The sequence below is a fragment of the Schistocerca serialis genome, chromosome 6 (assembly GCF_023864345.2).
Source record: "Schistocerca serialis cubense isolate TAMUIC-IGC-003099 chromosome 6, iqSchSeri2.2, whole genome shotgun sequence".
In the NCBI taxonomy this organism is placed as follows: domain Eukaryota; kingdom Metazoa; phylum Arthropoda; class Insecta; order Orthoptera; family Acrididae; genus Schistocerca; species Schistocerca serialis.
The window spans coordinates 399,215,545-399,235,656 of NC_064643.1; the positions used below are offsets into that span (position 1 = coordinate 399,215,545).

A 20,112-nucleotide genomic window follows, 5' to 3' on the forward strand; every position below is an offset into this window, starting at 1 on the left:
GTCCTCAATTTGGCGAAGATCTGTGTCCAAAGTTTTCTTCAGAAATGCCATATGAGACGGACGATTAGATGCCACCGAACTACGAAACTACGGCAATGTTTACAGGTATATTTTTTAAGATCTGAAACATTGCCCAATCGATGTATCCGACTTTTCAAATGTTCATATGTTTACAGACGCACACAGTAAGGAAAAAGAGAAGAAGATGGTGGGGCGGTGGTGGTGGTGGCGGTGTGGGAAGGGGGGGGGGGGTTGCTTTGCTGGAACCAAATCGTCCCAGAGTGGAAAGACTCTGAGCTCTTTTCAAAACTTATTTGAACACCGGAGCACACAGTACATACAATGGTACTTCACCAATACAGGGAAAGACATAGATATTAAAAACATTTAATAAGACAAAGCATGAGCACAGTTACATTCAACGAACAATACAATTAGAGCTCTCAAATTAGGAAAATCAGTTTCAATTAAACAGCGTATATTAAATTCCTTGATTTCAATAACTTTCAGAAAGTTACTCCTTTCCCGAAAGAATTCAAGTCCATTAATTCAATAGAGTCGCCTCTATTAGAATTCTGGAAGGCATAGACACGGATTTAGTGCAGAAGTGGAGCGGACTGGTTGTTCACTGAAAGTCGAACACTCATTATTACACAGATTTATTGATTTTCAGCAGCCCAACAACATTTTTTATACATCGGCTGGTCAACACGGTGTCCTACAATTTCATTTATTTTGCTAAATGCAAGTGCTAGTCTCTTCCTTTATTTGAGTTCCAACACTCATTAGTTAATCAGTTCCATCTTACATTGAAATTTTGTTTTGTTTTCTAACATTCAATGATAAGTATTTATACAAAGACAATACCAAAAAAAAAAAAAAAACTATGTTAAAACAATTTTTATAACAGCTTCCAATTAACAAAGCTGCATTTCTATCCCTTAACTTGAAATAAGAAAAGTCAGACAATACCAGAAGACAGTTCTTTTAAAAGAATCTCTAAACTAACAGTTCCAGAGGTACACCTGCCATTAAATTTCCACAGGTAAAATCAGTCTACCAAAAGCATGTAAAAGAGCACTTGATCACAAAGAATTTAAGCAAAGCTCACACAGAAAATGATCCGCTGAACTTTTCACGTTGTCGTTTACAGTTAGTAAATGAAAGGAAATGCAATTTAAAAAATTCGGTTACCGAGAACATATACTACTGGCCATTAAAATTGCTATACCACGAAGATGACGTGCTGCAGACGCGAAATTTAACCGACAGGAAGAAGATCCTCTGATATGCAAATGATTAGCTTTTCAGAGCATTCACACAAGGTTGGCGCCGGTGGCGACACCTACAACGTGCTGACACGAGGAAAGTTTCCAACCGATTTCTCATACACAAACAGCAGTTGACCGGCGTTGCCTGGTGAAACGTTGTTGTGATGCCTCGTGTAAGGAGGAGAAATGCGTACCATCACGTTTCCGACTTTGATAAAGGTCGGATTGTAGCCTATTGCGATTGCGGTTTATCGTATCGCACCATTGCAGCGCGCGTTGGTCGAGATCCAATGACTGTTAGCAGAATATGGAATCGGTGGGTTCATGAGGGTAATAAGGAACGCCGTACTGGATCCCAACGGCCTCGTATTTCTAGTAGTCGAGATGACAGGCGTCTTATACGCATGGCTGTAACGGATCGTGCAGCCACGTCTCAATTTCTGAGTCTACAGATGGGGACGTTTGCAAGACGACAACCATCTGCACGAACAGTTCGACAACATTTGCAGCAGCATAGACTATCAGCTCGGATACCATGGCTCGGTTACCCTTGACGCTGCATCACAGACAGGAGCGCTTGCGATGGTGTACTCAACGACGATCTTTGGTGCACGAATGGCAAAAAGTCATTTTTTCGGATGAATCCCGGTTCTGGCGTCATCGCGGTGAATGCACATTGGAAGCGTGTATTCGTCATCGCCATACTGCCGTATCACCCAGTGCAATGGTATGGGGTGCCACCTCTTGTTCGTATTGACGGCACTTGGAACAGTGGACGTTACATTTCAGATGTGTTACGACCCGTGGCTCTACCCTTCATTCGATCCTGCGAAACCCTACATTTCAGCAGGATAATACGCGGCCGCATGTTGCAGGTCCTGTATGGGCCTCTCTGCATACAGAAAATGTTCGACTGCTGCCCTGGCCAGCACATTCTCCAGATCTCTCACTAATTGAAAAAGTCTGGTCAATGGTGGCCGAGAAACTGGCTCGTCACAATACGCCAATCACTACTCTTGATGAACTGTGGTATCGTGTTGAAGCTGCATGGGCAGCTGTACCTGTACACGCCATCCAAGCTCTGTTTGACTCAATGCCCAGGCGTATCATGGCCGTTATTACGGCCAGAGGTTGTTGTTCTGGGTACTGATTTCTCAGGCTCTATGCACCCAAATTACGTGAAAATGTATTCACATGTCAGTGCTAGTATAATATATTTGTCCAATGAGTAAGCGTTTATCATCTGCATTCCGTCTTGGTGGAGCAATTTCAATGACCAGTAGCGTATTAACCTGAGAGCTCTCCTCTACTCCCGGCAGTTACTCCACTATGCCAATACTTACAGTCCTCAAACAAAACTTCAAGTGTCCTTTATAACTGTACAAAGTGCTGCGTCACAATAACAGAAAAGACAACATTTTGTAAGGTACTGTGTAGAGACTAGTCTTACTTAAAATTACTCAATATGTACCCACTCCTTGGACTGGTCGTGCCTTTTTACTAGTCGAACCACACTTGTCAGGCCTGAATACCAAACCAACAGGTCCTTATTGATCAATAAAGCAGGTTACTGTTCGTACCTTAATTCCAACAAACCAAATCAACTTATCCGTTACCAATGCCGTCCATATTTCTCCCCCTCTTAGAAATCAGCTTCACAACACAGTTATACGAGGTTGTAGAACATGATCATTTCGTTGCGTGAAACCGAAACAAGTCCCCTCGTTTTCAGTGACCAAAAGTTCCAAAAGCGACATACCATCAGTGTACACAAGATGGCTACCATGGCGTGCTGTCTTCTTCCTCCGAAATTGCGAAAGTCTGAGCAGGTGTCGCACGCTTCTCTGCTTGCAGCAGCCTCACCAAAGCCGTCCACTCACTGGCCGTTGCGTTCGCAAACTCTTTTACTGCGCGTGCAGAACCACTTCTCATCCTTGCCCACGCGCCTTCTCTCTCGCTGGTCTCGCCCGCCTCATCGATACCACCAAAGTCATTTTATGAGCACAAACCAGTCAATCGTTCCCATCGGAAACTGATACCATTTAACATGGTTCAAATTCTATGTCCCAGTGGAATAGTTAATTAAACACTGATAGGAAACCTCATAGCATTAAGTAAGCAGCTGTGACTCTCCAATTAAACAGTCAGATTAAATATTTAAAGCAAATAACACAGCATTAAGCAAGTAGCCGTTATAAACTACCAGCTAATAAGCAAATATTCTTTAACCAACGGCGGTTGTAACTGACCGATAAAAGAAACAATTAGATTACATATTTCAAAGCAAATATCACAGCATTAAACAAGTGACCATTACTGCCCAGCAGCTAGCTCACTTATGATAGAAGGCGTTTCTTCACTGATGGAAGGCCGAAGAACAACTGGCAGTATGAGTATATGAATAACCAAACATTTATTAGACACAGACGGACTTAACGGACCAGTAGAAGAAACAATTAAATCCTTAGAAGAGATATTACTTAGTATTAATCAAGTAGTACTCATATATGGTCTTTTACCACGAAGTCCTTTCGTGACCTTCTGCATGTTTAGCTCGGGTGTTTATAGATTATGATGACTACGTTCGTGAATTATTGTCACATATGAAGATGACAGTTAATATGCCGAAATCGGTAAGGTAAGTTTTTGTAATAATTAGTGACGATCTTGATACACAGAACTATTTCATATTTATTACTATATTTCACACGCTGTTCTCAGTAGTGCCAAACGTTTTCTGTGGTGTTAAGAAATGAGGGAAATGCATGCCATCGGGCTTGACGCGGTGGAACACCAGTTGCCGTCACATCACCGAAATTGAGAGCTGTCGGGCTTGGCTAGCACTTTGATGGTTTACCACCCGGGTCTGCCAAGCTCTATTGGCAAGAAGGGTGCGCTCAGCTCTTCTGAAGCCAATTAAACAGCTACTCGCTAGAGAACCACGAAAACTCAAAACTGTATGCTGACTGTATGCCCTTCGATATCCGCATCCAGTGACGCCTATCAGCTGGGGATGATACGGCGGTTGGTCCGTAACGTTGGGCCCAATCGAGACCTGTTCGGACGAGTTTACGTTAGGGAACTGTGTACAGCTCTGTGAATATGGCTGTTATCATCTTGGAAGAGAGGAGTGTCCACATTTTACTCATTATGAAGTTGTAGAATAGAGGGTAACACATAGTCACCGAGAAAAAAGCATTTTGGTTCGTGTTTAAGGTAAACTGAATCGCCAAAACGTGGCTGACCCGTCTCAACTACACCACCGATCGATGTGGCACAGTGGTTAGCACAATAAACTGTTTAAACCCGCACCCGACCATCCAGAGTTACGTTTTCTATGATTTCCCTAAATTGCTCCGTGCAAATGCCAGGATCCTTTGAAAGGGAACAGGCGATTCCCTTCCCCATCCCTGAAACACTCGCAGCTTGTGCTCCGTCACTGTTGGCCTCAATGTCGACAGGACTTGAAAACCTTCTCTTCCTTCCTTTCTTCCTTCTGAACTGCATCCCTCCACACACCGTGGATTCACTGCCTCATTGGGCAGCCAGTGCACTCAACGTCTTATACCTTTTGAAAAGAGATATAATCGCAGTCGTGAAACCGCTATATGCGCTTCTAGCGACCTACTGTTCAGTTCCTATGATGTATGGTCCGTTGAAAACGTGCAGCGTCGTGTACCTCTCTGAGCAGTGGCTTTTTGCGACATACTAGACTCCCAGTGTCGATTGCGTGCAGTTTCTTGCACAGAGACTATACAATCTAACGAGTTATGACAATAAAAATCTAATATCAGTAGATCCGTCACTAAATTGTGCAGTATATAGTACAACTTCTAGTCTTAAGCACTGACGGTCAAAATTATTTCACAGTACCTAATATTGCAGAATGGGGATCGCTTATTGCATACCAAGCAACGTAATACACTCACCTGCTTCAGACGTAGTTCAAGCAACAATAAGGACAACATCTTACGCTATCAAATGGGCTTGCAGAGGGAGTCTAGGAGAAGAGGATACTGAACTGCGGACCCAGATAGGCTACAAAAGAATAAATCGCATCTCGACTGTTGTCAAGATCAATATCTATTTTCTTAAAAACATGCGCATATTGTAGCATCACATATTAGAGTGAATTTAACAATAACACCGTGACCTTCAACCTAAATATATAACATACTACCAGGATCTAATGTAAACAAAGGTCTTAAAAATGTATAATGATTTATCGACAACAGATTCACTAGCGGTGGTAGAATATGTCCGCACAGTCTTCGACTATTTGAAGGTGATGACATCTCAGGCAAAAATATTCTCCAAAGCTTTAATTCCTGCATTATTATTCTGATCAACGCGAACAGTATCGTCAACTACAAGACGTGACTGTCCATCGCGACTATGTGGTCTTATGCTACCTACACTTCTGCATCTGTTGCTGTCGACAATTCTTTATATATTCGCTCAATACATGTGTAAATCATATCCCGATGATATGTTACGTATCAGCGTTAAAGATCGTGGTAATATTGCTGAATTCACTGTAATATGTGATAGTACTGTATATATAAATATATCTTTCTTATGAAATACACATTGATTTTGCCAAAGGCTGAGAAGCGAATAATTCTTTTATAGGCTCTCTGGGTCTTCGACACAATATTCTGTTCTCCGGTGATCTCTCAGGATTCTCAGTTGACAGTGTATACTTTTTCAACTAACTGTTCTTGATGAATATGTTCATGCAATCGACTCTTGTTTTTTGTCTTTCGCGGTGGCATTCTAAGCGACGCGGCTTGTAAACTGAGAATGTTTCACACACTCTCGCTTTTGTTATTGGAAGTATATGGTACTATAGGGCCAACCTTTCTGCAGCAAACTTCATTTTGTATGCTGACGGACCATGTGGCGGACGGTCACGCAATGTTGTTTGTAGTTCGGTGAATTTGACTGATTGCCGCGATCGACTGTTATGAATGTGATACTCTGTTGCCTTGGTGATTTACCCTTCCGTACACGGGTTTCCAACTGCAGTATATTTTTTTCCTGGAAGTCTCTAAAATTTCCAGCTTTTTCGCTATACAGGGGAAAATTAAATTGCGGACTGTAACCCGTTCCCGACACCGCCATTCACCAAGAAACGAGAAAATAGAATTCGTAGTAGACAAAGGCAGCCCACGCAGCTATCTCCGTCTCCTCCACTGGCGATTGTGACAATTACTTGCGATCACCGTACAACAAACAACACAGCGAGACGTCCCACTGACGGTCCGTCGGCATTCAAAGCCACGTTTGCTGCCGAAAGGTTAGTGTAGGAGCAGACACCGGCGCCTGTAACACCGACGCTCTGTAGCATCGTTGGATAACGTTTGCGGACTCGGGCTATTGTGCTCGATTTGTTCCCCAGGACACACCCTACAACCCCTCGAATTTCGTCGCAGTATTTCGGGGACTTCCTATGAATGGTACATGTAAATTTATTCCACTAACAGCCGGCCGATGTGGCCGTGCGGTTCTAGGCGCTTCAGTCTGGAACCGCCCGACCACTACGGTCGCCGGCTCGAATGCTGGCTCGGGCATGGATGTGTGTGATGTCCTTAGGTTAGTTAGGTTTAAGTAGTTCTAAGTTCTAGGTGACTGATGACTTCAGAAGTTAAGTCCCGTAGTGCTCAGAGCCATTTGAACCATTTTATTCCACTAACAAAAAGAACAGCCCCTCAATAATGCATCAGATTCATATATGCCTCCGTTCGTTTACATTATGTGATGATATACACATATCCATATGTAATACACTCCTGGAAATTGAAATAAGAACACCGTGAATTCATTGTCCCAGGAAGGGGAAACTTTATTGACACATTCCTGGGGTCAGATACATCACATGATCACACTGACAGAACCACAGGCACATAGACACAGGCAACAGAGCATGCACAATGTCGGCACTAGTACAGTGTATATCCACCTTTCGCAGCAATGCAGGCTGCTATTCTCCCATGGAGACGATCGTAGAGATGCTGGATGTAGTCCTGTGGAACGGCTTGCCATGCCATTTCCACCTGGCGCCTCAGTTGGACCAGCGTTCGTGCTGGACGTGCAGACCGCGTGAGACGACGCTTCATCCAGTCCCAAACATGCTCAATGGGGGACAGATCCGGAGATCTTGCTGGCCAGGGTAGTTGACTTACACCTTCTAGAGCACGTTGGGTGGCACGGGATACATGCGGACGAGCATTGTCCTGTTGGAACAGCAAGTTCCCTTGCCGGTCTAGGAATGGTAGAACGATGGGTTCGATGACGGTTTGGATGTACCGTGCACTATTCAGTGTCCCCTCGACGATCACCAGTGGTGTACGGCCAGTGTAGGAGATCGCTCCCCACACCATGATGCCGGGTGTTGGCCCTGTGTGCCTCGGTCGTATGCAGTCCTGATTGTGGCGCTCACCTGCACGGCGCCAAACACGCATACGACCATCATTGGCACCAAGGCAGAAGCGACTCTCATCGCTGAAGACGACACGTCTCCATTCGTCTCTCCATTCACGCCTGTCGAGACACCACTGGAGGCGGGCTGCACGATGTTGGGGCGTGGGCGGAAGACTACTTAACGGTGTGCGGGACCGTAGCCCAGCTTCATGGAGACGGTTGCGAATGGTCCTCGCCGATACCCCAGGAGCAACAGTGTGCCTAATTTGCTGGGAAGTGGCGGTGCGGTCCCCTACGGCACTGCGTAGGATCCTACGGTCTTGGCGTGCATCCGTGCGTCGCTGCGGTCCGGTCCCAGGTCGACGGGCACGTGCACCATCCGCCGACCACTGGCGACAACATCGATGTACTGTGGAGACCTCACGCCCCACGTGTTGAGCAATTCGGCGGTACGTCCACCCGGCCTCCCGCATGCCCACTATACGCCCTCGCTCAAAGTCCGTCAACTGCACATACGGTTCACGTCCACGCTGTCGCGGCATGCTACCAGTGTTAAAGACTGCGATGGAGCTCCGTATGCCACAGCAAACTGGCTGACACTAACGGCGGCGGTGCACAAATGCTGCGCAGCTAGCGCCATTCGACGGCCAACACCGCGGTTCCTGGTGTGTCCGCTGTGCCGTGCGTGTGATCATTGCTTGTACGGCCCTCTCGCAGTGTCCGGAGCAAGTATGGTGGGTCTGACACACTGGTGTCAATGTGTTCTTTTTTCCATTTCCAGGAGTGTATAATAAACATGTTTTTTTTAATGAAATACTCATTTATGCCACAGCTTTTATTAATTTCTGTAATTCACTGGTTACGAAGTTGTCCAGTTTAAACATTATCTCTTCTACATTTCGGGAGAAATTTTCTGCATAACTTCTACAAACCCCTAATCAAAATGGCGATTTCCCACTAAACATAGGGCTGATGACCACGGCAGCAGGTGGCGCAAGTCGACGAAGAGACAATGGCAAGGGTTGCGAGGTCTGCAGTAGGAAGAACTACAGTAATGTCAGACGTTGTGGATCAACAAAGGCAGACTCTCATTCTGTTAAGATCAGTATAACTGGTGACGTAAAGGGGGCAAGGAGGGTAGGCGAATGGCGGTCACTCTCCGTGACCGCACATCGAAAAGAGACAACGTTGTCTGGGAACAAAATATAGGTGGAGGTTGAGAGTTCCGAAAGGAGAGGCGACTCAAGCGTACAGGGTGCGCTCCACCGCCGCCGTAACTCTGTGCACGCTTTTAGCCGCGACAGCAGCGGGGGCGAAGTGGGAGGAAGAGGCGGAGGCCGTGAGGCTGCGAGGCAGTGTCTGCGGCCGGCCTGGAGGGCCGCCAGCCTCCTCTAATTGCTCGCGGCATTCTTGGGATTCGTCCTGTGGGAATCCATCACAGCGCGCGACACTGCGCCCGCGGTAAACAGATATCTCAGCCGTTCCGGCCGCCCGAGAATGCACGCTATGTGGCGGCGCGCCGGCGACAATGGATGCGGCCGGGGGCCGTCGCCGTCGCCGTCGCCTTCGCCGTCGTCTGATGGAGGCAGTCACCCCTGCTGAGGCTATATCGGTATCCTGGAGCACCCTGCGTCTGCCTTACTCACAGTACGAGAAGGGTGGAGTAATATACAGCTTCCAAATTTTCAAATTCCATATCACTTACAGGTTCGTAATAACGTACACTGAAGGGCCAATGATACTGGTACACCTACCTAATATCGTGTATGGCCCACGTGAGCACGCAGAAGTGCAGCAACACGACGTTGTTTGGACTTGACTAGTTTCTGAAGTACTGCTCTAGGAAACCTGACACGGTAATTGCACAAGGCTGTCCACAAATTCGTAAGAGTACAAAGGGCTAGAGATCTCTTCAGAACAGCACGTTCTGAGGCATCACAGATGTGCTTAATAATGTTCATGGCAGGAGAATTTGGTGGCCAGCGGAATTGTTTAAACTCAGAAGAGGGTTCCTGGAGCCACTGTGTAGCAAATCTGGACGTGTGGGTATCGTATTGTCTTGCTGGAATTGCCAAAGTCCGTCGGAATGCACAATTGACATGAATGGATGCAGGTGATCAGACAGGATGCTTATGTACGTGTCATCTGTCAGAGTCGTATCTAGACGTATCAGGGGTCCCATATCACTCCAACTGCACACGCCCCGCACCATTAATAGAGCCTCCACCAGTTTGAACAGTCCCCTGCTGACATGCAGAGACTATTGATTCATGAGGTTGTCTCCATAGCCGTATACATCCATCCGCTCGATACAATTCGAAACGAGACTCGTCCGACCAGGCAACATGTTTACATTTATCGATAGTCCAATGACGGTGTTGACGGGCCCAGGCGAGGCGTGAAGCTTTGTATCGTGCAGTCATCAAGGGTAAACGAGTGGGCCTTCGGCTCCGAAAGCCCATATCGATGCCGTTTCGTTGAATCGTTCGCACGCTTACACTTGTTGATGACGCAGCATTGAAATTTGCAGTAATTTGCGGAAGGGTTGCACGTCTGTCACGTTGAACGATTTTCTTCAGTCGTCGTTGGTCCCGTTTTTGGAAGATCATTTTCCGGCAGCAGCGATGTAGGAGATTTGATGTTTTAGCGGATTCCTGGTATTCACGGTACACTCTTGAAATGGCCGTAAGGGGCAAATCACCACTTCATCGCTACCTCGGAGATACTGGGTCCCGTCGCTCATGCGCTGACTGTAACACCACGTTCAAACTCACACAAATCTTGATAACCTGCCTTTGTAACAGCAGTGACCAATATATCAACTGCGTCAGACACTTGTTGTCTTATATATCTTACATAGTCGTTGCTGACCGCAGCTCTGCCTTCTGCCTGTTTACATGTCTCTGTATTTGAGTACGCATGCTGTACCAGCTTCTTTGTCGCTTCAATGTGTCGCAGTGAGTGGTGCTCTATAGAGAATACCCTCCTGCTACGCGATGCTGTGCGCAAGCGAATTTAGGGAACGCACGTGAACTTTCTGGATTCTAGATTCTTTGATTTCCAGAAGACGTTCAACACTGTTCCGAAGTGTCACCTAGTGAATAAAACGCGAACGTACGGATGATCAGACTAGCTTTGTCATTCAGTTGAATAGCTGATACTGAACAGATCACGGCATGATCCTCCAGACGTAAATGTTACTTCGAACGTCCACCAAGGGAATGATGTAGTAAAATTACTCTTCATAACATATGACCTAGGGGATAACGGCGAAACGTACATGAGATAGTGATACTGAATGCGAATGATTCTGTTCCAAAAAGAGAAGTCGCAACACTAAAAAAATTGTACTGAAATGCAGGTACACCTGCAGATTATAGACACTTGGTACAGGATTGGTAACTGAACCCCAACAAATTGCTCATAAGCAGGCTGAAATATCCACTATTGTATGATCAAGTGATTCCCTAAATATGTGTACGAAGCGATTTAAAGTGGAACGGCCGTAGGAAACTAATGTCTGGAAAGGCAAATAACAGATCGAGAGTCCTCCACGGTAGACGAATACTTAGATACGAGCCGTTTCTGGAAAGTGATTTCCGATCGATAGCGAAATGGATATCACAGTGAAAATTGGATGAAGCTTTGCACAGATGTGTTGGGCAGTGTCTCTAGTCTGCCCGCCGATAGTGTCACGTCGTTCGTTTCTTTTCTGAGCTCACAGTAAGCACGTAAAGATGCCTAGAAGATAGTGTCTCGCGGCAAGTATGAGTGTCTTTGACAGATTTAGCCTGGTTTCATACAGCCCACACAACTTAACTGTCAAGCATTTCCTTCTTTTTGACAGCTCTCGGCCGCACACTACAGGGGCAATGAGGAAGCTTTGGCAGCGTTTACGATGGTAAGTGTCTGGTCACCCACCAACAGCCCAGACTGGTCTCCCTTTGATATTGCTCTCTGTTCACATGAACCGCTGGCTTTGAACACAATATTTTGGCACAGACAACAAGCTGCAGATCAGCGTAGAGAACTGGCAGAAAGCATACACGGCTGCCTTCTATAACGAGGGTGTTGGGAAGTGTATACAATGCTGCAACAGATTTGTCAGTCAGAGCGGCGACAACGTAGAGAATTAGCTGGAAGGTGTAGCAGACTGTTGCAAATAAAACATTTTTGATTTTTGCTGTGGTTTCCATTTCGCGACCGATTTGACATTACTTCCCGAATAGCCCTCGTATTACCTGTCGGTCTGGATTCGATTTCAGATAGGACTGACAGAAGAAATAAAGAAGATCCATGGAAGACCACACATTCATTTAGCAAATGCGGAGGCATCCTAGAGATGCTCATTCAGCATCAGTGGCGAACACTACAAGAGGTGCTGACTGGTGTACTGCTAAAATTCCGAGTTTGCACTTTCCAGAAGTGGCAGTCAAAATATTGTTTACTCTTACATATGTTGTCGTTGTTGTTTACGCTACACTAGCCTGTGCAAGTTTCTTCATCTTTGAAGAGCTTCTGCGACTTCTCCTTACTGTACTCGAAGTTTTGCCTCCGTGTACAATTTTTCATCCCCACGCCTACTTCCATTATTATCCTGAAGATTCTTTGATGTGCCAGGATGTGTCCGGTCATTTGATCCCTTCTTTCATTCAAGTGGTAGCATAAATTTTGTTCTTTCCAATTCGATTCAGTAGCTCTTCATTGGTTATACAACAGCAATAAATTTCATAAGCTTCTATGCTCTTCTTCTCTGTGCTGCTTATTGTCCACATTTCAGTCCATAAAAGGCTAGACTCCAGACAAATACTTACAAAAAAGACTAAAATTTGTATTATATGTTAACATATAATGTTGTTACACTCCGCGTATAATATCCTGTGTGTTTCTGATTTCTGCTGTCAGCTATTCTGCTGCCCAAATGGGAAATCTCATATCGTAGGTTTAGTGTCTTATTTCCTAAACTAACTTCCTCAGCAATGCCAGATTAAGTTCGACTACATTTTGAGATAAAGATTTATGATAATATACGTTTGGAGCAGAGCATTGTTATAGTTCGGTAATATTCACACCTGTTAGCATGTGCCTTCTTTGCAATAGGACTTCGCGTTCTTCTTGAAGTCTACAGGTATTTCGTATTTGTCACATAGTTGCATACCATATGAAATAGTTTTCCTGTTGATAGTTCTCCTAATGTTCTCAATAATTCTGTGGAAATGTGACGTACACCACAGGCCTTCTTTCGACTAATGTCCTTCAATACTCCGTCAACTTCTTCTCGCAGTATGGTATCTCCCATCTCATCTTCATTTACTTCCTCCTCTCTTTCTATAATGTTGTCTTCCACTATATGTCCGCTTTTGTAGCCCCCTTATGTATTTTCTTCCTAATTTCAAGCTCATCTTCTTTGCTTAGACTTACCATTTCTGATGTTAACATTCATACAGATGGTAAAAATACTGATCAGTCTAAATTGCAAGGATACTTTAAAAAACAAATGTCACACGTCAAAATGGTAATCAGGTTTTATCAAAAATCATCTTCAGACAAGGTGACGGTGGTGCATTGGTAAGTGTCGAAGGACACTATTGGTAACTACTTAAAAACGATTAAGTTGTTAGCAGTAATGCTGGGCATTCAGCAGGTAATGAGTGTAGGTACTTCTTACTTTCAGCCCTCAGCAGCACCGAAATAGGCTAGGCAATGTTGGTAATGTTACAAGACGAGATCAGTCGTTCATGCAGACTGTTGATCCTGCCACTACTGCTCTTGCCGTTCTTCGTGAGTAATATGTTTGTCCGACCTCTCCACAGATCTCCTACGGATGTGCCAACTGCACATTCGATAAGTCTATCTGTATCGTAAGAGGCACGCAGGCCACCCCACCTCGACGAGGTCCATGTTTTGTTGGGACCTTTTAAGCAAATTTTGCGAGAAGAACTCAAAGATTAAATTACAGTGATGAGAACTCACGTTGATGCCAATAATCGTGCTTCGCTCGGACCTTCTGTGACATGAACAGAAAAAGGTGGAAGTGACAGTGGGACATAAAGTACCCTCCGCCACATACAATAAGGCGGCTAGCCGAGTAAAGATGGAAAAGTAGAACAGAGTGCACCCATACGATTACGTAGTTCCGAGTAATGGTATACACAGTAATTTCCATTATCAGCATGAGCATCAGCATTATCAGCTTATAAATGAGAGAGATAATAATAATTATTATTAATTTTCAACGTAATCATTTGCTAAATGAGGACATGTATTGCAACGACTGTTCAACGTTTTGATGCTTAAATATTCCTGCTGTGCTAAACAAGCGTCTGCTTCAATTTCTACCTCATCTTTTGATACAATTTTCTTTGATCATCCATCCATCTCATCAGGTTTGTGAGCACAGATAACTACTGGGAGCTTAGGAAAACAAATACTGAACCAGACCTCTTAATTCCATGTGACATGGGTTTAGAAAAGGTCTTAACAACTGACAGTTTGCACGTTCGCCAGAAATAAATAGATGTTTATGTCTGCAGAATGAGAATACGTTATCCGGTTCTTGCCAAATATAGTTCTGTTCTGACAGAGACACTAGCCATTTATGTGTAGCTGCTTGTGCGTCTTCTGCCATAGAGGTAGCCAGAAAAGGTAAAAAGATGTTTCGTGGTATTACAAATTTAGCAAATAAACAATGTGAAAAACCTTATGGAACATGGGGCCAATACAACTTTTGATGATGGCAGTAGCCAAAATATGTCACGAAGTATCGATAAATAGTTCCCAAACTTACGTAACTGACATGGGTTCATTCCAGGAATTTACTTCCCTTCTTAGTAAAATAAAAATTCCGTAAAAAATGACTATTTGCATGATGGATCCAAACGAAAAAACTCTCCAACATTATCTTTTGGTCACGAAATGATGTCTTACAAATTCCAGTGATGACCTTCTCGTGAAACAAAAAGTCACCCAAATTCCCTAACGTCGTTCTTTAATACTGAGGCGTGAATTCCTTTCGCGCCATTACCATCCAGCAAAAATTGCTCTCACCGCGCACAGGAAACAGGGCTTAACGCTGAACTCCATTTATTCCGTTTACTGTGGGTTCCTCTGATACACGTTTCCTTAATAGCAGCCTATCACGTCTTTGTACATGACTAGGCAGGAAATTTATTACATCCTTTTGCATGCGCTGATTTAGAGAGCGGTAACACGCAAAACGCTAAAGAGCGTGCCATAAATGGTTTCAATCTACGAGCAGACTGAAAATCAGACTTTCTGTGAAAGAAAGGGCTATAACTTTGGTTTCTGCTTTGTGAATGGAGAGAGAAAGAGAGAGAGAGAGAGAGAGAGAGAGAGAGAGAGAGAGAGAGAGAGAGAGAGGAGCAGAATTTTTGGTGGATGACGGGTTGGGAGTGGGGAAAGGAGGATGGCGTTGTCACTGGAGAGTGAACGTGGAACAAAAATGGGAATTAGATTAACTGATCTCTTCTGTGAGTTCTTCCCTGTAGTACCTCGTCTGGATTAAATAAAAAGTTACAGGGTTCTGGTTTCTAACTACTTCCGTTAATTAAAAGTTCTGCAGAACAGTTTTCTGAAACGAGAGACGTAGTCATTTCTCTGTGCGTATTAAAATTTAGTACTCATTCACGGTGAGCTTCACAACGAACCGCACGGGGCCACCTTGCTCGCTGTTCAGAGAACAGACGAAAAGTGATATTCATGCTTATAAAGACATAAATCATGGTTAAAAAAATTATTTACAAGTGAATACATGGCCAGAAATGTTTTCAGAAATGCAGGTACACAATGTACAGAAGACAGCTTCATCAACTCATCAGATATACTGATTGTTGTGACTTGGCAAGACAGCCAAGTCATATGAGAGGAAGCCGAAAGGCACGCGTTTAAGCTCACGGAGGCTGGCGTGAGGTCTGGAACAGGTCAGGGAAATGAGAGTAGCAAAAATAGTACGTATCTGTTGGAATACTTAACTTTAATCCATAATTGGTGAACATCGGTCTGACGGTACATGCATCACAAGATAAATAGCAGTTGATAATGGCGCCTTGCTAGGTCGTAGCAAATGACGTAGCTGAAGGCTATGCTAACTATCGTCTCGGCAAATGAGAGCCTAATTTGTCAGTGAACCCTCGCTAGCAAAGTCTGCTGTACAACTGGGACGAGTGCTAGGAAGTCTCTCTAGACCTGCCGTGTGGCGGCGCTCGGTCTGCAATCACTGATAGTGGCGACACGCGGGTCCGACGTATACTAACGGACCGCGGCCGATTTAAAGGCTACCACCTAGCAAGTGTGGTGTCTGGCGGTGACACTATACTGATAATAAATAAATTTTCCTTGTCCCGGTCTTCATACCACTCCAATGCAGTATTAATATTTGTCATCGCGGAAACGATTTAACGTCCCTATTGAATTACGCTGTGGTGTAAATATCCTGCGTCAGCACATTTCACCCCACATATGAAACTCCTCGTGGCTCCCCTTAGACGAGTGAAATGGTGCATCGTAAGACTTCTTCCCCATACGTATTGTCGTTGGTCTGATGCAACATACCGCGCGCTACCTTCCCGTCCCAATCTCTTTATCTAAGATAAGCACTTCCACCTTATGTCCGCAGTTATTTCTTGGTTACATTCATATCTCTATATTGCCCTGCAGTTTGTAACGTTCTGATTTCCCACCATCTCCATGTAGGTCAATCTCTGATAGACGACAAACTATGTAGGAAAGTTAATCCAACAGCAATAGAGAGTGTTTTAAACCTTGTCAAGGAAAAAGAGTGGTAGGAAGTTTATAGTGCCGATAAAATAGGTGATCAATATAATGCTTTCCTTAACACATTTCTCATGCTCTTTGAGAGTCACTTTCCATTAAAACGTTCTAAACGGGGTACTAGCAGTAATAGTGATCCCGCGTGGCCGACTGGTGGGATGAGGATATCATGCAGAACAAATTCCTTTTGGGACTGTGTTCTGAAGGAGGCGATTGAGACACGTGTAGCTGATGGGCTGATCAACAGACGCCATGTTCAACCTCAGCAAAGCCTGGGACCTAGCAATCAACCAACTAAAAGCATAGCGCCGACCCAAAGCGACTCCGCGCCCGACGAAGGCGACAGGACATCAGATGGTCCACAGTTGGCATCCAGCAGTCAGTAGCCCGCCCCTTCCCACCACCACTCCACGCAGCGCTGCGTGAGGCATGACGCGGGGACAGGGGTGGGAAGCGATCAGCGTGTAAAGGGGAGGCGATTCAGCGGAGACGCTCAGTCTGTAGGTATCACCTGAAGATGACGGCAAGGAAAGCTGTCGAAATATTGTGGTTGAAAACGACTGCACCCGGCTGGAGACCCGAGAACAGTACAAACGGTTAATTCGCCGGGAAAGCCTAAGATCACATAACCTAAGGATACCACACATATCCATGCCCGAGGCAAGATTCGAACCTCCGACCGTAGCGGTCACGCGGTTCCGGACTGAAGCGCCTAGAACCGCTCGGCCACTCCGACCGGTGATAAAATTAAAACCATATGGTCAGCTGTGAAGGAAGTGTCTGGTCAGCAGCACAAAAGTTCGACGATATAATGTCAGTTGGTATTAAAAATATTTCTGTTACTGATAAATCAGATATATGTACAGTATTTAACAATTATTTTCTGAGCATTGTTGGTAAATTAAATAAAAATTTAGTTTCTACAGGGCATAATATAACTTTCTTGGTACATGCCTTTCCGAGATTGATGACTGAAATACTCCTTTGTGATACAGACAAGGGGAGTTTGAGTCAATAATTAAATCACTGAAGACTAAGACTCTCATCGATATGATGGAGTACCTAGCAGAATATTAAAATACTGTGCTGCACATGCTAGCCCTGTATTTATACGAGGGCTGTCCAGAAAGTAAATTACGATTGATCGCGAAATGAAAATCACAGTGAAAATCAGAAATGTTTCATTTGTAACAGTTAGCTACACCTTTCAGCTACTTCTCTACGTAGTCGCCGTTCTGACTCAGACATTCGTCGTAGCGTTGTACCAACTTTCCAATACTCTCATCATAGAAGGCAGCCATCAGTGCTTTTCGCCAATTCTCTACGCTGGCCTAAAGCTCGTTGTCTGTGCCAAAATATTGTCTTCATAGCCAGCGGTTCGTTTGAGCAGAGATGAAACTCAGTGGGAGACAATTACGGGCTGTATTGTGGGTAAACAAACATTTCCAATTGAGACGATGCAGGAACATCTTCATTGACCCTGCAGAATGAGGCTGAGAATTGTCTTGAAGAAGAAACCGCACGACAGTTAAGTAATGTTGGTTGCATAGCTTCAGGGGAAGATTCTCACCAGGCCCTCGTACTTGGCGGGAGACACTATTTTCTGTAACATCTTTACGCGCTCACTAACAGCTCAGGAATGAAAAGAGCGACATAATTCTACCTAGAGTCATACTAGAGACACTGCCCAACACATCTTTCCAAAGCTTTATCGGATTTTCATAGTCGTTTCCATTTCACGACTGATCGTAACTTACTTTCTGGGCAGCCCTCGTACATATTTGTAATTTTTCCTTTAGGAATCGTCAGTTTCCTGAACTCTGTAATAAAGCCGCTTTATGAAAAGGGAGAAAGGGATAATGCAGACATTTTTGACCTATTTCTATGGCATTAGTGTTTGCCAAAGTTATTGAAAAGGCTGTGTATGAAAGGGCAATTGACCATTTTATATCACACCATTTGTTATCAAATCTTCAATTCGGCTTCAGAAGTCGTTTAACAATTGAAAATGCTATAGTCTCTTTTCTCTATGAGGCACTGGATGGGTTAAACAAGATATTTCGAACGCTAGGCGTATTTTTGATTTCACTATACTGCTCCAGAAGTAGGACTATTACGGAATACAGGGAGTAGCTCACGTTTGGTTCACCTCTTACTTTAGCAAAAGGTCATTAGTCGCAATGTTGATAGTGGTTGTGATGTGGGTGTGGGCTACAGCCAAGGGGGGGGGGGGGTCCCTGGGATCAGTGTTGTTGGGACCATTCCTGTTCCTTATTTCCTTATTTATATAAATGATATGCCCTCTAGTAATAGGGTAACTCTAAAATATTTCTGTTTGCCGATGACACTAGCTAGGTAGTAAAGGATGTTGTGTGCAAATTTGAAATAGTGAAGTTGATGACCTAAGTTTATGGCCTGTAGGAAATAGACTAACACTAAATCACAGTAAGAGTCAGTTTTTACAGTTTCTAACACACAATTCAACGAAACCAAACTATTTAATTTCACAGAATGGGCATATGATTAGTGAAACTGAACAGTTCAAATTTCTAGCTGTTCAGATAGATAGTAAACTGTTATGGAAAGCCCACGTTCAAGACATTGTTCGAAGACTTAATGCTGCCATTTTTACTATTCGGACGGTATCTGAAGTGAGTGATCGTTCGACACGAAGATTAGTCTACTTTACTTATTTTCATTCGCTTATGTCGTATGATGATATATTTCTGCTAGCCCTCATCATTTTTATCATTCTTCAGTTTACTTTAAACCTATAGTGTGCACTCATTACACTGTTCATTCCATTCGGCAGGTTGTGGAATTCCTATTTACTTTGATTGACGATACAGTAGCAATAGCATCGGCGGGTTTGTCATTGATTTTTCAATCCAACTCATGAATCTGCTTTCTATTCTGGGACGTTAAAACCTAACCGACCCTCTTTTTCTCTGTCTCGTCTGCTTTCAGATGACTCTCTACCCTAGAGTCCTCCAACTCTGGACACGATCTATTTGGGCTACATCCAACCGTGATTGTATTTCATTTGATACCCATTGAGCCCAGGAAATCTGACAGATAGATTAGGCAACTTTCAAGCACACAGAAATTTGTTGCATTCTCTTAATAATCTGTGGGAGAAAAAATGCGAGTGTTAAAAAGCTTTGGACTTCACACTACAATATTAAGACCATACTAGAAAAAAAGAATTCACAGCCTTGCTGTATCAGGAAGGATATTTCAGCTTCTCAAAATGAGTGGTAAATTCAGAGTAAACCAAATTGGCATATTGTAAGATGATGTAGCATTTGCGCACTGTTACTGCTTACTATATATTGACACTGCCTGTTCAGTCCCTAGTCTCGCAGTCTCTTCCTCCTATAGTTTTTTTTATTGACGTAAGTTGTGGAAGTGGATATATACTGTAAGGGTAGTCCACTCCAGGGCTGGAAACCGCTACTGTTTGTAGCCGGGGAACATGTGTCGCATTCCCAGATGCAATAAAACAGGATGAAGCATTACTTCACTTATTTCTCTGAATACATCCGGTGGCCGTATCTTCGGCGGCGGCTGGGTCGTAGCAAGCCAGTGAGGAACATGATGAACCCAGTGGCTGTCTCAGGCTGTTGTT

At 44.2% G+C, this 20,112-nt stretch overlaps 1 protein-coding gene across 3 annotated transcripts in view; it reads left to right on the forward strand.

The window, feature by feature from the left end:
* Positions 1-20,112, forward strand: part of LOC126484068 (hemicentin-2-like) — a 1,942,222-nt gene that overhangs the window by 856,162 nt on the left and 1,065,948 nt on the right. The gene's annotated exons all lie outside the window — the stretch shown is intronic.